The sequence below is a fragment of the Pogonomyrmex barbatus genome, unplaced genomic scaffold (genome assembly GCF_055798465.1).
Source record: "Pogonomyrmex barbatus isolate J1 unplaced genomic scaffold, ASM5579846v1 scaffold17, whole genome shotgun sequence".
Taxonomy (NCBI): domain Eukaryota; kingdom Metazoa; phylum Arthropoda; class Insecta; order Hymenoptera; family Formicidae; genus Pogonomyrmex; species Pogonomyrmex barbatus.
In genome coordinates, this window is record NW_028297113.1 from 2,928,539 (window position 1) to 2,949,705 (window position 21,167).

Consider the following 21,167-nt stretch of genomic DNA (forward strand, 5'->3'; position numbering starts at 1 on the left):
TCGCGCTTCCGTTTACGTTTTAGCGTATATAATTTAGCTTTCCTAATTAACTTAAACGACGAACGTGAAGTATGCTTCCTTCCCCGGCTCCACTTTCCTACGCTTCCTGCATTTAAAGCGAAACAAGACGAATACTCCGGGCACGGCACGGAAGAAAAGGGGGAAACAAAAAGATCGTAAGGTAATTGCAGAAAGTGCAGCTAAAAAACTGAAAAAGACTTATAGTGGTACGTGGGGGAATTTTAAAATCCAAGATACCCTCCGATGTCCTCCGGAAATGTAGATGCAGTTCAACTGAGGGTTAACACAATTACGCAATCGCGTGTCTCACCATTTGCATAACGAGGAATTAACGGGATTATGTCGCACGTCCTATTAGCCGTCCGTAATCCTGTCACCGAGAGATATCTGGATTACAAACTTCTGCAATTCTGCATTTCAAATATGAGGCGCGACTCTGCGGAAAAAAGAAATGAAGGAGGAGGAAGAAAAAAAAAAATAATGATCGGAATCGAAGGGAAATGCGGGAGATGAAGTGAAAAGCGAATATTTCAAGCGAGAGGTGTACTTGGAAAGTTGAACTTGTCACGGATATTCAAACGGCCATTTCGCCGCGGTATTATCGGTATCGCGGTCCGCCGAGTTCTGCGGCCTACCCGCAGAAATTCGCTGCGAATGCTGTGAATCGAAAGCGATTTTCGTGCGCGTACATCAACATCAGCGCGCGGTCGACAAATGGTGAACGCGCGAATCCGGACAGTCAGTCGGACGAATTATGGTCCGGCACGGTCCGGCATATCGAATCGAAATCGAAAGACCGATCGGACACGCGGGTGTCGTTCCGCAAAACGTATCGCCGCACATTCGATGCGAATGAGGCCTTAGGGTCACTAGGGTCGCCCCTGACAACGCCCTTGCCTGCATTGCGGTAGCTCTTTCTCTCTACCCTGGCGATATCCTTCCACCATAACGCCCGGGGAAAAATATCCTACGAAAAAGGAAATCAACTTTAACACATTCTTGGCGCGATTTCGAGTCGCGAATAATACGATTAAGCGATCCCGAAATCACGAAGTTTCAGTGAAGAGCGGAAATAAAAAAAGATAATGCTTCTCTATAATCTTGCTCAATGTCGAGACGCGAACGCTTTCAAAAGTAATTTATGCTCATCTGCATGTCTTTCGCGGATTTTGATTGCGGAATTGGCTTAGGCCGCGCCACAATCCGTCTCCCTTAAAATAGCTAAAAACGCAGCAAACAAAACTCGAGAGTCCCGTTTTCACGATGACTGTGACCATATCTGTAAATGGTAAAACGTGTGTGTGTGTGTGTGTGTGTGTGTGTGTGTGTGTGTGTGTGTGTGTGTGCGTGTGCGTGTGCGTGCATACTCACATTAAACATTTTGTTTTACGTGTGAAAAAAAATAATAAATAACTGATCATCAAATTTCCGTTAGATTTTGCGGCACTATTTATGATACACTTACACTTTTTATGATTAAAAGATTCCTCTACAGATATCGATTTGTGTTCGAGAAAATTTCAAAAAATATCTATTAAGTATGCAAAAGTTTTTTTTTTGCAGATTTTCCTTTTACTTTTATAATATATAAATCATATAATATATAAATTAGATAAGATTAGATTTTTAATCATATTATTGTTCGGTTTTAACATGTTGCGATATCTCATGGTTCCTGATTTCGGGCAGTTTTTGTAAATTTTGGACTATAATGCTGATCTCATTATTAATCTTTTTTCTTGTTTCTTAATACCGGATACCAATAGGAGACTTATCATATTTATTTAATATACATTTTTTTATTTAAAGCTGCTATGAATGACTTTATCATACATATTTCATTTATATCTTTGCTGAAGATGATAAAAAAATTGACTGAAATGTTCAAAATTTATTAAAAGAAATTTAAAAAAAAAAATAACGTTTGCGCCTTTCTTACTGCGCTCAGCTCTTATTATCTTATTCTTTGTTACTGATATTTAGGATTCAATTCTGGTGCCCAAATTAGGAACTCTTGTGCAGATATTTAATTGATAAATGGCGTGCATTATAAATAGAGATTCGTTAATATTTGAAAAATCAAAAAACACTTATTCACCGAGGGAAAAAATGTGTGTGCTCGGGCTTTAATAAGTACTATATAAAATACGATTTTGATTAGGCTTTGTTTTATATGACCTCTTGCCAGCTCTTGCATAAGTTTCGAATTCGTTTTCGATAAAAGACACATTTTTTTATATTTCAGCCATATCTCGGATGTGTTGTCCAGCTAAATAATTTTACATCGACTGAAATAAGTAATAAACCAAAGGCGCCAAGGCGTCGGATGAATACGCCGCATGTGTAAAAACTTTCAAGTTCTTGCAAATCATCGATCTTCAATTTTCACGGTGTTCCAGAGCGTTGTCGGTCACTGACATCAAAACGTCGAAACAAATATTTGCAAGTATTGTGGGACACAAAACCTTCATCACGGAGCAAATTGATTCGCACGCTTTTTTTACTGGAACTCGTATCGAGTGCAGCGACGGTCTTTTTTTACTGGAACTCGTATCGAATCGAATGCAGTGTCAAATATATAAATCAGGTCTTCGATAATCAAAAATATAATTTTTCATCGCATCTCTATGAATACCGCGAGACTCGTAAGTCAGAGGTCCCGAGTTCGAATCCCGATCCCGGTCGACAATATTTACAACAAGCGACGACATTCCTCTACGGAGGTCTGGCAAACCGCCTAGAATAATTCTGCCGAAAAAAATCCCTTTATTGGCCGTTCGGAACCAGCGTAAAAACTAGTAGGGCCCATATATCCGTATTAACACATGCGCACCACAGATATATACAGAACTGCGAAGGCGTTAAACAACGTCGAAAAAGTTCTAAATCGGCTTATAGATAGATGGATCTTCATTTGTGAATTTTATACCTGTGGCATTATCATAAGTTAAAGCCTCAGGCATTTTCTGAAAATATTGTACGCGGCGGGTTCACACACAAAACACACACATCACACACGCGCGCGCGCGTTCCCACGACTCGCGGGAATAAATGAACACGATTTCAGAAAAGAACACTCTATAATGGAATAGGAGATTACAATAAATACAACAGAACTCGCGCCCGCCAGCTCTCTACCAAAGGCGATCTCCAATCCCAAAACAACAACCGTCGCGTCGATAGGAAACGATCTTCTTGATTGATCGATATTTGGGGGAGAGGGAGGGGGACGACGAGCGGACCTCCATTCGGTAAATGACATTTTTTTTAATCAATATTATCTATATTATATACATATTACTTAATATTTTGTTTACCGCTGTCAATTACGAGACAAATATTCCACATAATTTTTCATGAGGGAGTTTTCACAAGGAGCACGACAGTTGTGTAAAAGTGATATAATGAGAAGCTTATATTATACCACTATATTTATCGACTCAAATCTCGTGGAGAAGACGATTTCCGAGGTAAAGCGACCGTCGCCGTCGCGAAACGTCTCGTCATGTGGTATTTATGAATAAAGCCCGGGGAGCAGCGGCCGCGACAAAAGGGACGGAAGCGTCGCTTTTCTTCGGGAAAGCGGGACATCCATTGGGATTCATCCATCACCGGCGATATAATTGAGAAAGCAGATCGCCTCCATTCAGAATTTACATTTTCAGCGCCGCGGCGCTGGAACTCAATTTATCCGTTTATCCGTGCCATCCCCCGAACGGACGGACAAGCGAGGTAATACACTTCCGAGTCATTAGTGGGGGAGTCCCACTTTGTGCCCCTGGTTGACGTCGTGAATTTTTCACGAATTTCCGTGGCGCCGCCGCCGCCGCCGCCGCGGCCGCGTTTCATCGGCCACGGAAATTGTTACGTTTATCAACTTACATCTCGAAACGGTCTACAGCAACGAAAATGCACGAGATTTTCGAAAACCGAGTGTAGCTCTATTAACGACGACGCCTTGACCGTGTATATTGCATTAATTAGCGAAAGCATTTATGAATATTCAACGGTTTGTAATTTCTTATTGTGAGAAAGAGAGAGAGAGAGAGAGAGAGAGAGAGAGAGAGAGAGAGAGAAATCATCTATCCAGCATCACGGCTTTCAGAAGATCATTGAAGAATTCGAAAGAGCAAAAAATTAATCGGTAATCAAAAGAGATTATGATATTTCTTGTAACTACGCGTATGTAATACATAAAGATGACGATTGCTTTTTTTAGCACAATGACCGCGTGCTATTTCCATCATCCTTGACTGAAGCCGTCACCCAGAGATTTCTCTCTCTCTCTCTCTCTCTCTCTCTCTCTCTCTCTCTCTCTTTCAACGCCTTGACCGAATGTGACTCGTACAATATGAATCAATTAATCGCGCGAACGCGTTACGGCCGACGTTTAATCGCAATTACGCGATTGAGTCGCGTGTAACGTTTAGCTCGTTAGTGTTTACGTGTTATTACGCGTGTCTCGATATATGTAGCATAATTTCTAGATTGACGTTTCCGGCGTTCGATGACGAAGAACACGGAATTGGGAAATGAGCTTGGGGGAGGGCCGGCCGTATGATTGAACGGTATTATTATTATTAAGTCGATTATCACGGCAATGGATCATTTCATTAGCGACGCGAGTGCGACCTCCAGTCGGTACCTCCATGAATATTTCCAAGATATATGCATGACTGGCTTAATGATTCGTGACGATAATAACTCGCTGATCGATTCAGTGCTTCTCATCGAGGAGAAAAAAAAAATTAGCTATTAAAACCCACGTGTCAGATATGAAAGAGATGAAAGGAAATATTAGCTGTTACAGTGACCGCGGAATTTTCACATGAAAAGAGCTGGAAGACCCAATATTTCAACGGCCGATCGATATAGGCGGGGGAAAAAAAGTTTGTCGGGTATCATCGAGCCGCGTTAATTAATAGTCGCTCGGAGTAAAACGACCATCCCATCGGCAACGGTAGCAATAATAGCCAGCAACGTGACAATGATTTATCATTTACCGCGCGCTGCACCATAACCGGACAGTCGTTAATCTTTATCACGAAGAAACTCAACTACGAGCTATATAACAATAATATTAATGGAATATACATAAATATTAATCTCGAGACATATCGACGTTCCGCGGGACTGCGGAACATGGGAAAAAAAATATGTAGGAGGACTAAGGCAATCGTGCTAAAAGCCAAGCATTTCTTCGCTATGACAGCTCAAGTATTTATACGAGATACGACGCGATGTATATAAACAGAAGAGAATATTGCGAGAAACGAGAGACGAATCTCGCTCGCGATCGAGAGAAGAGCCCGCCGGTCTCTCAAAATGCCGCGGTCGAGGAGTCGACGATCGCGTGCCGACGCGACGAAACGCGGAGGGGGAACAAATTTATCCGCGTGCAATTCGCAGAACGGTAATTAGGGGGAGTATTCCATGGCATTTAGATTAAACGGGAAGCGCGGGGCAGCGCGGCGCGACGCGACGCGGAGAAAAGGCGCGCTAATGCGGTTGTCTTCGCGCGTCTGCCTTATCCAAAATCCAAGAGAGTAATTCGTGGCAAAGCGAGCGTGGGAAGGGCGGTGGAGACGACGTGGAAGCGTTAGTCGCGACTTCGTTAAGCCCCGGGATGCCTCATTTCCTAATGGACGCGATGCGAGGCCGAGCCTCGCCCCTCTCTCTGTCCTCTCTCTGTCTCTCTCTCTCTCTCTCTCTCTCTCTCTCTCTCTCTCTCTCTCTCTCTCTCTCTCTCTCTCTCTCTCTCTCGCATTCACCTCATTTTCCACGTCGAGCCTGTGTTTCCCTCTTCCCCTCGTACCTTTCTTCCCCTTCCTTTCTAGCCAATAGTTAAATACCACCGGTGAACAGCGCGCGCGAAAGGGCGAAGCATGGTTTAATGCTTTAACCCTTCCCACCCCCGCGACAGACGTGCATTTCGCGCATTTCGCCGTGCTGCAGGCGATTAGACCGGCGAAACTTTCCACGGCGATTATTCACGGAGTGTTACATTTCATCTGCGGATTCTTTGATCAATTTGGGGTTGACTAGCGTGAGCCGTAACGGAAACGTCGGCGGATTTGAAGCGGCGGCCGCGCTAGGCGTAGCCACGAGTGCAAATGCCTTGTTCTTCTTTTAAATTTCCCGTTGACCAAAGAATCCGGAATTGATCAAAGAAACGCACGTGGTTCGCCATGGGGATCCGAGAAATCCCGCGTTATACGCGTCTCCTACCTTGGCCGATTCGTAAACGGAACCGAAACACGAGTCATAACTTCAACGCAGTAAAGACCACTTCTCCATCGCGGGATTTCTCTTTACCGCTAAAATATAACGTCGTAATAAATTATCCCGTAATAAGGGAGAGCCACGTACTAGAGAGAACTGTGCTATATCGCTATGCGAAAATTCCCTCGTTGTAACTACGAACTTGCAATTTGTCTAGTGGCACGCAACCCACTCTCTCGTTACAGTTCATCAGATTGTCGTCGCAGTGATTACAATCTTCCAAGACCAGCTACTGCTGTTTGATTAAGCTCGTGTAATTTACCGTGAAAGCTGCGGCCTGAAATATTAATGCACATACGAGCGAAAATTGCGACCGAAAACAGCGTCGACATCGTAACACGCCCGTGTGTGTGTGTGTGTGTGTGTGTGTGTGTGTGTGCGCGCGCGCGCGCGCGCACGCGACGCACATTATGCTGAACTGAGCTACGCATGTAGGTACACCGGGTTATGATCATCAGCGTGATATTTTGTGATAAAATGTCTTTGATGCGCAAAATTAACGCTTCGATAGCTGACAAAGCGAAATTGTCTTTTCTCATGAAATATAATTAACATTCTCCCGCTTAGGGAACCATTCAAAACGTATTTTCGTAAAGCGCGACATCAGATAAAAGACATTGTCGTTCTTGCGGGGATAACAATGTCAATACCTCGCGTTTCAAGTGTGTTTAACTAACCTTGGTTGGTTCCTTAAACAAACGTCTTCTCGCGACGATTCCCCGAGATTGTATTACAACTAGTTCATACAACGGGGCAACTGACGAGGTAACGACGTCATTCGCCGAGGATTCTCTGGACACTCTGTTTACTCGCGATATAAGTCAGGATGATCTGACCTTTTGCGCGAATGGCCACCACGTTATCCTGAGCATAAAACTAAAACTGTTTTATCAATACGAAAACGGCGGCGAGAGAAGAAGGAGAGAAAAAAAGAAGAAGAAAGAAAGAGTACGTACACGAATCGCTTCCAATGTCTCTCCCGTTCCGTATCGTATTTGCCAACGGGGCGCAATTTGCAAGTCAGCGCTAATTTATTTTCACCGCGGACGACTTCCAGGGAGCGGAAACTTTACTGTCGGTGCGAACGACGCCGAGTCCCAACATCGCACCGCCTCTCCTCGTCTCGTCGCAGATTGCGAAGTTTCGGCGTGCATTGAGTTCGCGGAGATGCGCGCTCTCGCGAAGTGGTAAACTAAACACCGCAGAGCGATATAATCACTACGTTTTACACGATTATCGAGGTATGCCGCGGGACGAAGGTAATGAGGGGGAGAGGGAGATACGGTTCGAATTGACGTATTTGCACAGATATAGAAACTTTCTCAATATATTACGCTTATATATATATATATATATATATATATAAATATATATAAATAATTGTGTGTGTGTGTGTGTGTGTGTGTGTGTGTGTAAGCGTTCAAGGATTTAGCACCAAAAAAAGTTTCTTTCTTTTAACACAACAATTAGAATTTAATTAATAATAATCAAGAATGTTCACAAGAAAAAACCAATATAAGCAATTACAAATTATCTCTTTATATTCTCTCTCTCTCTCTCTCTCTCTCTCTCTCTCTCTCTCTCTCTCTCTCTCTCTCTCTCTCTCTCTGTGTGTGTGTGTGTGTGTGTGTGTTTGCGCGCGCGCGCAAAAGCGTAACATTAGAAATCAAGTGGAATCCCAGACGTGGTCCCGAATTATTGATTAAGGAGCCGATCGCGGATATATCGCGAGATATTGTTAAGAAACGTCTGCCAATTCCGGCTTAGCCCGTATATCTCGCGCATGAAATATACAGAAACAATACACGTTTGGCAGCGTATGTAATACTCGGTTACTATAAATATTTTGCGAACGGCTGAACGATCCTCTCGTCGAGTGGCTTTCGGAGAATCGTCCAGCTGCATAAAGTAGCGCAGAGCTCGACGTCGCGTCGCGCTGCATCAGACTGGAAGATACAAGCGGGGGATATATTTTCAAGTCTAACTTATTCAATCGCCTGCCTCTTCCAGGGGATGTTTTTGTAGACGGAAAATTTCCGATACAAAGAGAATTTTCGATTGAATCAAAATATGATTTATATGTACATATGGAATGCTTTACGTTTAGAATTTTGCCTCTAAAGTTGTATTCCGCTTCCCTTCATGGGGAATTAACGTTTATTGTCTGGCATTGTTTAGACCGTCCATCAATATCGTCTAACGGCGAACACATGTCGGCGCTCATGGGCGGCCCTCCCTCTCCCCTCGGATCGAACAAGATGTTAAACTTCGCGTGTCTTCGCGCAATCAGACCTTTCCACTTCAATGCAACTTGGCGATACGTGAGAAAGTTTGTTGTAACTGTGCGAGCCATTACGGTAAAAATCGTTTGTCCTTCGGAGATAAGTGATAGGGAAAGAAACTTTCCCGCGCGAGCGCAACGCACGATGCACGGGACGAGTCTCGTAATGAGACATGAGATAAAAATTCAGAGGCGCGACGAGAAGAAGGAATTTAAATACGGGACACGCGCCAGGTGAGTAACCGCGGCTTTAATTAAATTACACCGGGATGGAAAAAAAAAGGTGGTGTGACGCGGCGGGTAATGAATGCGCGACACGCAACAACCTGATAAGTAACACACCCTTCTCCTGAAACTTTATATTTTTTCCGTTGCAGTAGTAGAATATACACATATAGTTATAAGAAAAGAAAACCGATCATTCGTATACAATCTGCACTGAATAAACCTGTCGGGAGAAAAAGAGAAAAAAAAAGCGACACGGTCCCTCCCAACATGGCGAAATGTCGAGGCGACAAGTAGTTCGGCCACGATGATACAAGCGCACAAAAAACGCCGGCTAGAACAACAAGGTTAATTGAAATTGCGAATAACGAGAAAAAAAAATGGCACGAACCGGAGGGAGAACGAAACGATCGGGCAGCACGCGATGTCCTTTTGATCGGTCTCTGCACTCTCTCTCACTGTGCGCGCCCCTCTCCCTCCCCGTCTCCGCGCATGAAAGACGAAAGGGGTGAAAGAGAAAGAGAAAGAGTGAGAGCACGGGAAATAGCAAGGAGGGGTTGGATTGCGTGCCAGTATCACGTATATTCTACAGCACGTACGATTCATATACGTAGCATGCATTGTTCTGGACAGCAACGGCATATCCAGAAGTAGGATTAAATCGCAGTGCGACGTCGTAGAAAATATTAATAATGTAATCCTTTTTAAATAGTTGATCTGACATGTACGCATTCTCGAACTCGGTCTCACGTCCACTCGTGATTTGTGCTTTGTGATTAAATAGACATTCTCTATGATCTCTCTCTCTCTCTCTCTCTCTCTCTCTCTCTCTCTCTCTCTCTCTGTCTCTCAATGTTTAAAATAGGAAATAATATACGACTCATCGAGCGAGTAAAAAATACGGGATCGAAATATTGACTGATAATCCAGCTGCAAGAAGTTCAGGACGTTTTTATTAGACGCGGAGGAACTTATTCATAAGAAATCGTACCTCGTCACCATTCTAATATCTCGTTCGACGAACGCGGGAGCCATAAAGTGCATTTAGATATAAATATAGTATCGCGCAATGTACGGAGACGCATATTCGTACCGTCTCTCCCCGTATCAGCTGCTGAAATATCACGTCGACGTCGGAATAATTTCCCATTTCTGCATGTCCCCTGAGCTCTTATTTTTAACAAAACTCACCGCGGCAACGGCGCGTCCCTTCACATTTCCCCCCGACTTTCCATTCCGCGCGGAACGTATTTCTTGCATTCGCTACGCCCGCCGTCTCGCCGCTCGATCTTGCTCTCCCAGGAGCAACAGGACAAAGCACATTTGTATGACGAATGAAAGTCGAGAGTGCAAAATAAAAATAAATATAGGATTCTTTTATTAATGACGAATATCCGGTTTGTTTATTATAATATAAACTTGCAAAACTGTACTGATTTATAAATGATTTTAAACAGCATAAATCAGAATTATTTTGAATTAAATTGAAACTGTTTTATCTCGTGTGCACCATGCGTGAAAAAATTAATAAAATTTTGCCGTTCCAATTGAAAAAAATGCTGTCCAATTAGATATATAAAAAAGGACATATATAACTAATGTATTTATTGCTCCAATTGACTCGGTCAAACGTCGATTGATTATTACAAAATAAATTTCGTCAGTTCGATATATGGCGCTAATAACAATAAGATCAGAGCAAATAATTTTCAAGCGCTATGTTGTATGTTGTAACATGATTATAATGAACTCTTTGTTCCTTTGTTTAAATATGAATTGTCAATATTGTATATAATATGTATGTATATAATATTAAAATCCTAAGTTACAACATTAAGAAATAATCGAAAATAAGTTTTTTAATCCATTTTGTTACAACAGTAAATATGACGAAAAGTAAATAATTAGGAGCGCGCAGGAGTAATTAGGAGACTATGCGAGACTCGTAAATGAGAGGTTTCGGGTTCGAATCCCGATCCCGGCCGATAATATTTACAAGCAACGACCTCCTCTACGGAGGTCTGGCAAACCACTTAGAGTAACTGTGTCCCTGAGAGGAAAATCCCTATATTCCGTTCGAAACCGGCGTAAAAACTGTAGGTCCCATATATATTAACACACGCTACGGATATATATATATAAATAATTGTTAGAAAATAATTGTTAGAAAAAATTGCATATAAATTAATAGAAATTAAATTAAAATTAAAGCAATGTTAATGATAATAACTTTGAATATAACTTTGAATACAACCAAGTACAATATAATTTAATTAACAAACTGTGGATTTATAATTTATTTATTTATGATAATTTTATGATAATCAATAGCTGTGATTACATTTTTAAAATAGTGAAGAGAATATGTTATTTCATTGATACAGCAAAAAAATTAAAATATTTTTTTTTTAACAAGAATAAGAAAAGAGCATATTCCAAAATTAAATTAGAAAAAAGAATATTTGGTTATCTTAATATTGAGAATATAATTATAAATTTTAAAAACACTAAATAGTCAGAAGTATGAAAGCGAAAAAGATGTTTGTGTAAATTGTTTATAATTCATTGATAATAAATACAAAAATTAAGTACATGACTATTTAGTATTTTAAATTTAAGAAGCGCCTGTTTATTATGATTATTTTATAAATTTTAATTTTACTTTTGACTATTAAATTCCCTTTAGATTAGATGGGTATACAATTGTACCTGTGCTCAAGGATTTTCAAAACATAAATAAATATTGCTGAATTACATCGAATCAAAATTAATATTCATAGAAATATTTTTGCAAAAAATTCAATCCATGAATTAAAAGATATATTCAATCGAGAGAACGAAAGAATCGAATACTAATAGTGCGACGAAAAAAATCAGAGGAAAACGATAGATCCTTGTAATTAAGATTATAATAAATGGCAAATAATTAATTACGTCTACTGTGTGAAATGTTTTCTTCTCCTGTAAACTCAAAATCAGGAGGATACCCTCAGTCTATGTTGTTTTTCAAAATATTTCCAACCAAATCAGGACCAAAACCTAACAAATCTTTAAGGGATGTAATTTCCAATGCAAAACATTGGAATTTCAAAAGAAAATTGCAAAAAGAAAGACTAACTAGATTTACTATTCAGTTACTATCCAAATAAGCATCACCCAAACTGACCAAAATAGAACACAGAAAATAACCAGTAATCAAAATTCCAGGCTAATTATTAATTAATTTCCGCTTAATTTTCTACTTGGATATTCATAAGACCTAATTACTTTACTTTAATGGATATCTCGCGTAAATCTCATGATTAATTAACACTGTAAAATTTAATTATAATATAATTAATAGCAACTGATTAACCCTGATCCTCGAGAAATTAACGTCACACTTCTTTCACCCTAGTTCCGGTTATGGTAATATTCCGTACAACATGTATGATTTCTTTTCGACGTTACAATTAAGGGATTCCCCCTCGGGGAAGCGCACACCCACTTATCGACATCGTGTCTATATGTAAGCAGTGGGCGCAAGATGCACGTTTCAACCCTCTCGATAGCTACCCGCTTGTAACGTGATGGGGCTGCGATGCATCGGTGTGCACTCAACGTCGACAGTTCGCTCCCGTGAATGTGCACCGGGAGCGGAAATGCCGGTGCATTAATTAACGTCGTCAGTAGGTATGCACCAACGTTAACCACCATGCACTCAGAATAACGAGGACGGCGGGAGAAAGGTCGGGAGCGCTTGTTCCTGTGTCGGACGTTTCCTGGGATCGACCGGAGTTCTGCGGTCAAGTAATATGCATTTAATTCAATACCTCGAAGTTAGTTACGACGATCAATCACCCCTCCCCTCCCCTCCCCTCCCCCCTCCTCCGCCTCCTCCGTCCAACGAACAGAGAGAGAGAGACGGGAAAGCCGGGAGACTTGAATGCCAAAGCCATCCTGAAATTCGCGCGATTGCTCGCTCGTCGAAAAGCAGAAAAGAGAGTACGAGACTGCGAAACTGTCAACGGAAATCTGTCGTTAAGGGGGAGAGAAACACCGGCAGCTCCGCTGCGTAAGCTCAATGCAATTTCAACCCCTCCCCTCTTCTCGCGAGTCCGCGTCTCATCTCACGCGCTATTCTCCTCGTTTGTTTCCCTCCGGCGCCTTCTCATCCCGCCTATGCACAGGGGAACGAGACGCTTTAATTAATTTTCCCGTCCTGGGTGGCAAAGTGGCGGTTTGCACGCACGAGAACGCGTTTTAGCGAGCGAAACGACGCGTACCGACGAGAGATGCTAACATTTTTATTCAGAAAAAAAAAAAAAAAAGAGAAAGAGAGAGCGAGCGAGAGGAAAATGGATGGTTAGTGAACGGTTAGCTCCGTGAATATGCGAAAGTCGAAAGTCGACGGCGAATGGCAAATGTGATGGGAAAGAAAAAAATGAGAAAAAAAAAAGAGAGAGAGAAAAAGTTGAAGATACCGGCAATTAAAAACTTCCGTAATACCAGTTTTCCACGTGTTTCAGTCACGAGTTCGCTTATATATTTCTCGAGGCTATCGACTGCATTTTGTTGAACGATGAGCGTTTCAGCGAAAGCTAGAAAAACTATACGAACGTGTACTAATTGGACCACTTTACGCCCTCGCCACGACCTATGCGACATCCTCCTTCCTTTAAGACTGCGGTATTCTAATGAAAAAAAAAAAAAAAAAATATCGTGAGCGATGAATTAGTCCGTTCGTGTTCGCAGAAAAGAGCCAAGGGTACCGAACGTCGTATTTTAAAGCTGAAAGGATTAAATGGAAGCCGCTGTCGTGCCCGTTATTATTAAACGTAATGAACGCTTAATTGTAACGAAAAATTATGTGGATCTAGACGAGCGTATCGTCCTTCGTGGTTATTATCGTACCCCTTTCCCGCGCTCCGCGTACTCACCTCGCAGACGGGAAGAAAAATTACGCGCAGGCACGCGTCGTGTGCCCCACGTCTTCACGTGGCCCCTCACCCCTCCCCCGCTACCCCGTCCTCCTTTCCCGCATCGGTGTGCATTAGTCACGTCTGCCTGGCGGATAATTGCAGTCACTAGAAATTTTTTCCAGCCTGCTTTCGCGAGTAACGGGCTCGCGAACGCGACGTCCGTGACTTATCATTTTCGCTTCCCCTCTCGTTCCCGCACGAGAGAGAAAGAGAGCGAGAGAGAGAGCGAGAGAGAGAGAGAGAGAGAGAGAGAGAGAGAGAGAGAGAGCAAAATTTTATTTCATCGGCGGAGATCTCTCGTACCATTCGAAACCAAATACGGGAAGAGGATTCGCTCTTCGGCGCGATAATGGCAGAAATGGCGAAAACGTTCGGATGAAAATGGTCTCGCGTGTCGCGTCAAGTCTCCGCATTCGCCGAGATTCCCGCCGCTCGCGGATTAATTTTCTCGATGTTGGATACTGCCGACGGCGCTGCACGGGCTTTATCCCGATGCAACCCGATGCCGCTTTACTGCAATCGCGGCAGTAATCAGCCCTTCGGAGCATCAGAGAAAATGCTAATAGTTATTGAAACAATATAAGTCCTACCGTGTAGTTAAGCCTCGCAAGTTTCGCACAGCTTCGAGAACTTCATTATGTACCGTCTGACTGAAGTTTTAATAGCTGTTACTACTTTGCTACGTTTGCCGTTGTAATTTAGCAGGTTTATTGTTCCGCGCGTTCCATAAAGTAGCATACTTAAGTACTACCATTGCGCACATTCCGTAATTAAACCTACGGCGGTTTGTACTAATTAAAAACTTTTCGGCGTGCAGCCTCCCTCCCTCGTATCGCAAATTGTTTTTCGAACTGTTTCATTCGCACGTCACGTGAAATTCCCCAGTTAAGCTGGTTGCGAATTAAAGAGATTACTCTACAAATTTCGAAACACCGCGAAAAAAAAAAACTTACCGTTACGCGTCGGATCAGATCTATAAGATCGTGACGAGCGCATTGAATTCCTCCTCTTTCTTTCGATTTTAGTTGCAACTACAGGTGCATAGTTCGGAGTGTGACATTTCTAACATTCCGCGTAGCCGGTTTGTACCTTCGTTGAGATTTTATCTTTTTTATCGCCGACACAATGCATCTCGAAGAACGGTAAGTCTAAGGTAGCGTGAAAGAATGTTACCAGCTTGCGCGAGATTCGCATCGAGTATACTTTTTCGCGTGATATAATTTCGCGAAGAAGTATCACGGTCGATTCGCGTCCTAAAATCCGGTTTATTTTCTTTTCCGAAACTACAACCTTCTGAAAGAAAAATAGAAAAAGCATCAAATGCATGTGCCTTTGTAAGAAAATAGTATTGTGTGGATGATGATTTTTTAGTTGGATGGAAATTGTTAGAAAAATACACGCACAGTATTTTCAAACGCTATTGATAATGATTTAATGTAATGTGTTACACAGCCTCTATAGACAGATAATTGAATAATAATTTTGATAATAAAAAATACAAAGTTCCTACCTAAAATATGATACCATTTTGGACACAAGTGCTATTAAGCATATACAAAAAAAAAAAAAAAAAAAAAAAGTCATTAATAATTGTTACGTCCAGTTGCCGCTACTTACATCGACAGTCACCAGCTCTGCTATCAAATTCTGTTGCGATGATTCAGATTCAAATGATGGCACTTGTTTGGCCTCCAATGGATTATATGAAGCATGTTTCTCACATTTTTCAAAATGCTTTTTCATGTGATCCGAACGATTAAATTGTTTGAAACATATGTAGCAGTGAAATTTTTTTTATTTCGTTTTATTTCGTAATGTGTGTATGCATGCCGCTTGACGAGATCCTTTCTATCATGATTGTGTTCACAGAATGTACAGTAGTGTCTCTCGGATTTTGAGTTACGTTTACGTTTACGTATCCCGGTAACCGTAAAAGACCAAGACTCTTATTGTAGAATCTCTAGGGCTAGATCGGGCCACTTCCGAAGCGCTCGCGATAATATTGCAGGATAAAGTGAGCGGAAACGCGTCTTTGCAGATTAACGAATACCATAGACTTTCCTGAATTGGACAAATCTTCACGGGAGAGACAGAGACAGAGACAGAGAGAGAGAGAGAGAGAGAGAGAGAGAGAGAGAGACGCGAGACGGTGATAATCTCGATCGTAAATATTTCGCGACGCTTCATGTGCGCACGAGGTCGTCGACCTGCGGAATTATAATCTCAGAAAGTACGAGGCAGCCTTAGGGACTTACACGTAGGGACGATCCAGAAGGTCCCGTTACAAAGGAAAGTAATCTCGCTGATGCGTTCATAAAATTATATGCGCACTCCAGGAGATCTACGCCTTCAGAGTAACCGATCTCTTTTGCAATCTCGCTTAAAGGCGGATAAAAAGCAGGTAATTGTAAAATGCCAAGACAGTGATACAATATTCCTTTGAATTGGAACTCGCAGGATGTACAAAGAAAGCTGTTCATTCATACATATATATATATATATATATATATTTTCGAGTTACAAAGGGTAGATAACTAATCCACTCTGTATTGTAATAAAAGACCGGAAAATACCAGAAGCCGGAAAAGTACCGTGAGTAAGACTCGCAAATTTTCACCTAACATCGCAACTTTAATTCCGACTGCACTTAAAACTCCATCGACTTCAATCGCGAATTAAGAAAGATTAGGGAGGGGCAAGAGGTACTAAATTTAACTACGCAAACTATCGGGAATAAAGCGGGAAAGACGTGAATTAGAATGAGGGATGGTTTATGGCGATCGATCGACAAGAGGCTCCGTTGCTCAAAGCAAAACAGCAGCGATCCTTGTGAAATGTTTATAAACTACTACATTCTAAAAGGTACAAAACAACTAGTACATTCTAAAAGGTACAAAAAAATTTGAAAAAATATCTGATACTCGTTGTCACGCTTTTTCCATTAACTACGCTGCTATTTAATCGCAGGACGACGTAACAATCGATAATCCTGCGGTGCAAAATATATATATATATATATATATATATATGTATATCTCAGATTTGAAATATAAAATGAAATATTGCAAACTTAATCACAATCTAAAATATAAATTATATCCATAATTGATAGGGCAGTGCTTTTGTCTCATCCACGATTTTTACAAAAAAAACTTGAAATTATGTATCAATATCTTGTTAAACAATTGTTATCCACTTGAAACTATTTTCAATGAAATAAATCATAGACTCAAAAACATTATTTTATGGCAAGCTGAAAAAAAGAGATGGTTGTAATGATAGCTTGGCTCCAGAGGATTCCACAAATAATAAGAAGAAAGAGTTTTTCCTTATTCGTTATTATATCTGAGGAAAATCTCCGAACTGGCTGCGTCAACTATACAAAATTCGGAAATTATTATGAGATACAGAGTTTTCAATAATCTTGGCAGATTTATAAGAGTCGACAAAGATGCTAATCAGACATTAATGAACAATAGTGTTGTGTATAAGATAAAATTGTATGGATTGTGAGGCCTCGTATATTGGACAGACCAAAAGATTATTAAAAACCAGAATTTAGGAGCACATAATATAAAATCAGACACATCAAAATATTCTGTCATCTCTGAACATATTATTAATTAATACAAATCATAGATTTGACTGGGATAAAGATACTCGATTTTGAATTATCATAAAAGATTAATTTCGGAGATGATAAAGAAAGAACAAAAAAAGATATCAATTCTAACAAGGACACCGAGTTGCTCAGTGACTCTTATTTTGATATTCTTGTTATTTTTTTTCAAATAGATAAATAATAATAATTAATTCTCTCCCCTTCCGTTCACTTGATGGCTCCTTATTTTTATCTTTTGTACAATTGTCAATCCAACATTGCTAGGTCAAGCATTAATTTTCGTTATTATTACTGGTGTTACATTGTTTAATACAATTGCAATTGATGCACGACCTTTTCCGATTTGACGAATTTCCTTTCGACGGAATAAGTTAAGTTATATTTTAACTTTATATTTTAAGACAATATGTTATACCACTTGACTGGTTTCATTATTTATTTCTGTTCTTCTTATTTTAGATTTACTCTTGCATGCTAATTCTGTCCTTCCATTTTGACATCAATGCTGCTTTTCCATGAACCTCCATGACTTTAAATAATATTTCCCTCGGGACTCAACTTATTCTCGTTTACAAACGACGAATAATTGTTATGTGCTTTACTATATGATGACTATATATCAATTGCGAAGATGATTGTTGATTCTTGTGAATGTGTATTTGTTCGATCTATAGTTTTTTATATCATATATACTTATTTGCTACTATTTTTGGATTGATTATTGAAGAGCTGAGTGCAACCCGAAACGTCTAAATGTAAATGTATTATTAATTTCGTGTTTATTTTTCAATATATTAGTTAATCCTTTATGTGTAACTTTTTCATTCTTTGTGCTCGTCTTTTAGCCTTATTTCTCTGAATTTATATCCGTAACTTCGTTTGATAAATTAACGTAAGCATAAATATTGAATTAGTAAGTGCAGTCGTGAATAGGAGGCTGCGTCAACTTCTCGATGACTTCCCTCGTCAGCGATTTGCATAAAACGAAGCGAATGTTGCCGAGGAATGCGCCGTGAAAGCTTTTGCGCACGTTTCGCTGAGAAAATTCCAAATTGGCTTTCGCATGCGGAAAATGGGAGCTGCTGCAGCAACGGCAAAAAGTACGACTGCTTAGATATGGGATACGCGCCGCGTCAGTGAAAAATAAAATTCGCAAGAAAGGCTGAATTTACATTGTTTATTCAACTGCGAATGAATTAGGTCCTTTTTTTTTTACGCCGCTGTCGGCGCGTCCGTTCCTCTTGCGCTCGTTTGCGAGAGCACCTAGTAGCTAATATCCGGCGCGTTTCTTTGTTGGTCCACGCTTAATTTCCTCCGCCTGTCTGCGGTTTGCTCGTCCCGACGTGGAACGCGATTGCGAACTCGCGCCGATCTCATCGTCAGATTTCCGACTGGGAGGAAAACGAAAAAACGAGAGAGGCGGCGTCTGGTGGCGCAAAACAACGCTCTCGATATCGAAGATTCACATTAATCTTTAACAAACTTCACATTTTTTTTAATAATATCCTTGCGTATCTCTATATTCGCGTATCGTAAATGGATCCAAGTCACGCGCAGACTGTAAAAAAAAAAAAAAAAACTGTATATTTTATGCCCATTGTTTGCACGTCCATTGTGTTAGCCAAAATAACTTGATATCAGTCGCATAGGGATAATCCTTTAGCTCGCCCAGCCTTTCCAACCCCTCCAACTAGAAGAAACGCAAGGTCGAAAGGACGACGCGTACGCACAAAGTACGGTCGATAAGAAGGCCTGTTGCTCCCGAACCAGGCGTCTGCCACTTGATGGGCGACCGCGAGTGGGGTGTTGCCTGTGTAGGGAAAGCGAAAAGGGCGCTTTACGAAAGACCAGACTCGGGGAGGCTCGAGGTGAGACCCCAGACGCATGTCTGGAAAGAAGGGAGGATTGGCTACGTTTCGGGGAAATGGAGGTTTACGACCGTCTGGTTGGCCGCTTCAAGGACAAATCCCGGGGTGGACAGAACGAAAGAGAGTGGAAAGAGTAAAGCTGCCCAAGATATAAAGCTGCCAATTAGAAATCGAAAGTTTAATTTACGTCGAATCCAACTTTCGCTAGTAATAAAATCAGGGGTAAAGGGTCGACAAGCCAATCCAATCGATTGGAGTGGCGGTTGGATTTCGTCTCCCTCTTGGACGACTTGAACGGGGTCGTTGTTTCCTGATGGGTGTCTGTCTACTCCTCGGGAGAATACACGCTGATCTTGGTTGAAGGGTTTCTCTCTCGCAAAATCTCTTTCGGGCAATTTCGCAACGCGCCGCGTTTCGAAATCGTGGAATGGGCCAAGCCGTTAGACGGGCATCGAACTCTGAGATTCAATTTACATATAGCAGACAGTTTTGTCGTCGGATTCACTACATTCGATGTTAATAGCGCCGAGAATTCCTCCCTCTCCCCCTCCCCCCCGAAAGACGACATCAAATCATCCGTTTATTTCAGTGACACTCCGGTGTGATTCCCAGACCGACGCGCGTGTTCTTAAAATAACGTCGAACACATTACATGTCAAGGCTCTTGCAGGGGGAACAAAATTTGCGGAAGCGTTTTGCTCCGCGGTGATTGATGGGATATTAATCGGGGAGTCGTGCCGACATTTCTGACTATTTCATTTCCCGTTCGGTGCATTTATTTGGCTTCACACGTCGTCCGCATAATCGATACACGGAAGTCGCAGGGATGATCACGTTCACGGTTTTTCTCCGCGCGAGAGGTCACGATGAAATTTGTCATAGTCGAGGTATGCACACGGAGGTATCCCGCTCGTTTTAATGAAAATTCGAAGGCCAAACGAAATTCCTCCCGTGGCAAGGACGTGACGCGATTGCGTAAAAAAGTCCGGTTTCGGACTTGCGCTTTGCCGCTGCTGACCGGCTGACGGGATACACGAGCGAGTCTGTGCCTCTTTCGCAGGATGACAAAATATTTCACGTGTGCAGCGAACGCTAACCGGTGGCTATTTATACAGTTGCGTCACTCCACCTGACGAGGCTGCGGTAATAATTGCGTTGCGCAACGCGCGCGGCTTCGCGCGCGATCGAACGCCGTGTGCGCGCAACGCGCGCGCGCCTTCTTCGCGCGAGGAGGATAAAATAATGAAGGACTTCCCGGAGTGTCGCCGTTATCGCCGTCAAGGCATCGGGATTCCGCGTTCCCCGCTATTAATTGCATTGGTGAGAACTCAATTTTTTTTTTTTTGCTATCACAATCCTTTACGCTCGGCTTGCGTCATGTTCTGATCGTTAAGTCAGAAGTCGGAAATGTTAAGTCAGGTATGCGAGGCTGTGCAATACGAAAAGGTCAATATCTCATGAAGAAATATTTTTAGAAATATAGAAGATAAGATCCGTTAGAATTTAACGTATTTTATTGCATATTTTTAATCCATCTGTATGCTAATTTTCCTTTTTATACACGTGTGCTAATTTTATGTTAATGTTGCTCGCTCGCTACGACTCGAAAAGATATTTGCAGACGCATGGATTATTTTTCAGTCGAGGTGTATCGACGAATTAAAAATTACAACGGGATTAAGTCGAACGTTAGTCGACTTTCATATTATTTTCTCTTGTGCGCGTTATTAATTATCTTACCTTGCGTCATGGATTTTACGCGTCTGCGGCGATGACCTTCTATTTATTAACGCGAATGCAAAATGACATGTAATTTTTCTGACATTTAATGTCAGGAAAAATTGACAAGCAGCAGAGTGATAATGTAAAAATTAGAAAAATAATTACAGCAACCCAAAGTAAAAATT

At 41.4% G+C, this 21,167-nt stretch overlaps 1 protein-coding gene across 4 annotated transcripts in view; it reads right to left on the reverse strand.

Moving 5' to 3' along the window:
• LOC105429363 (pseudouridylate synthase RPUSD2) overlaps nt 1–21,167 on the reverse strand; it is a 158,351-nt gene that overhangs the window by 47,688 nt on the left and 89,496 nt on the right. The gene's annotated exons all lie outside the window — the stretch shown is intronic.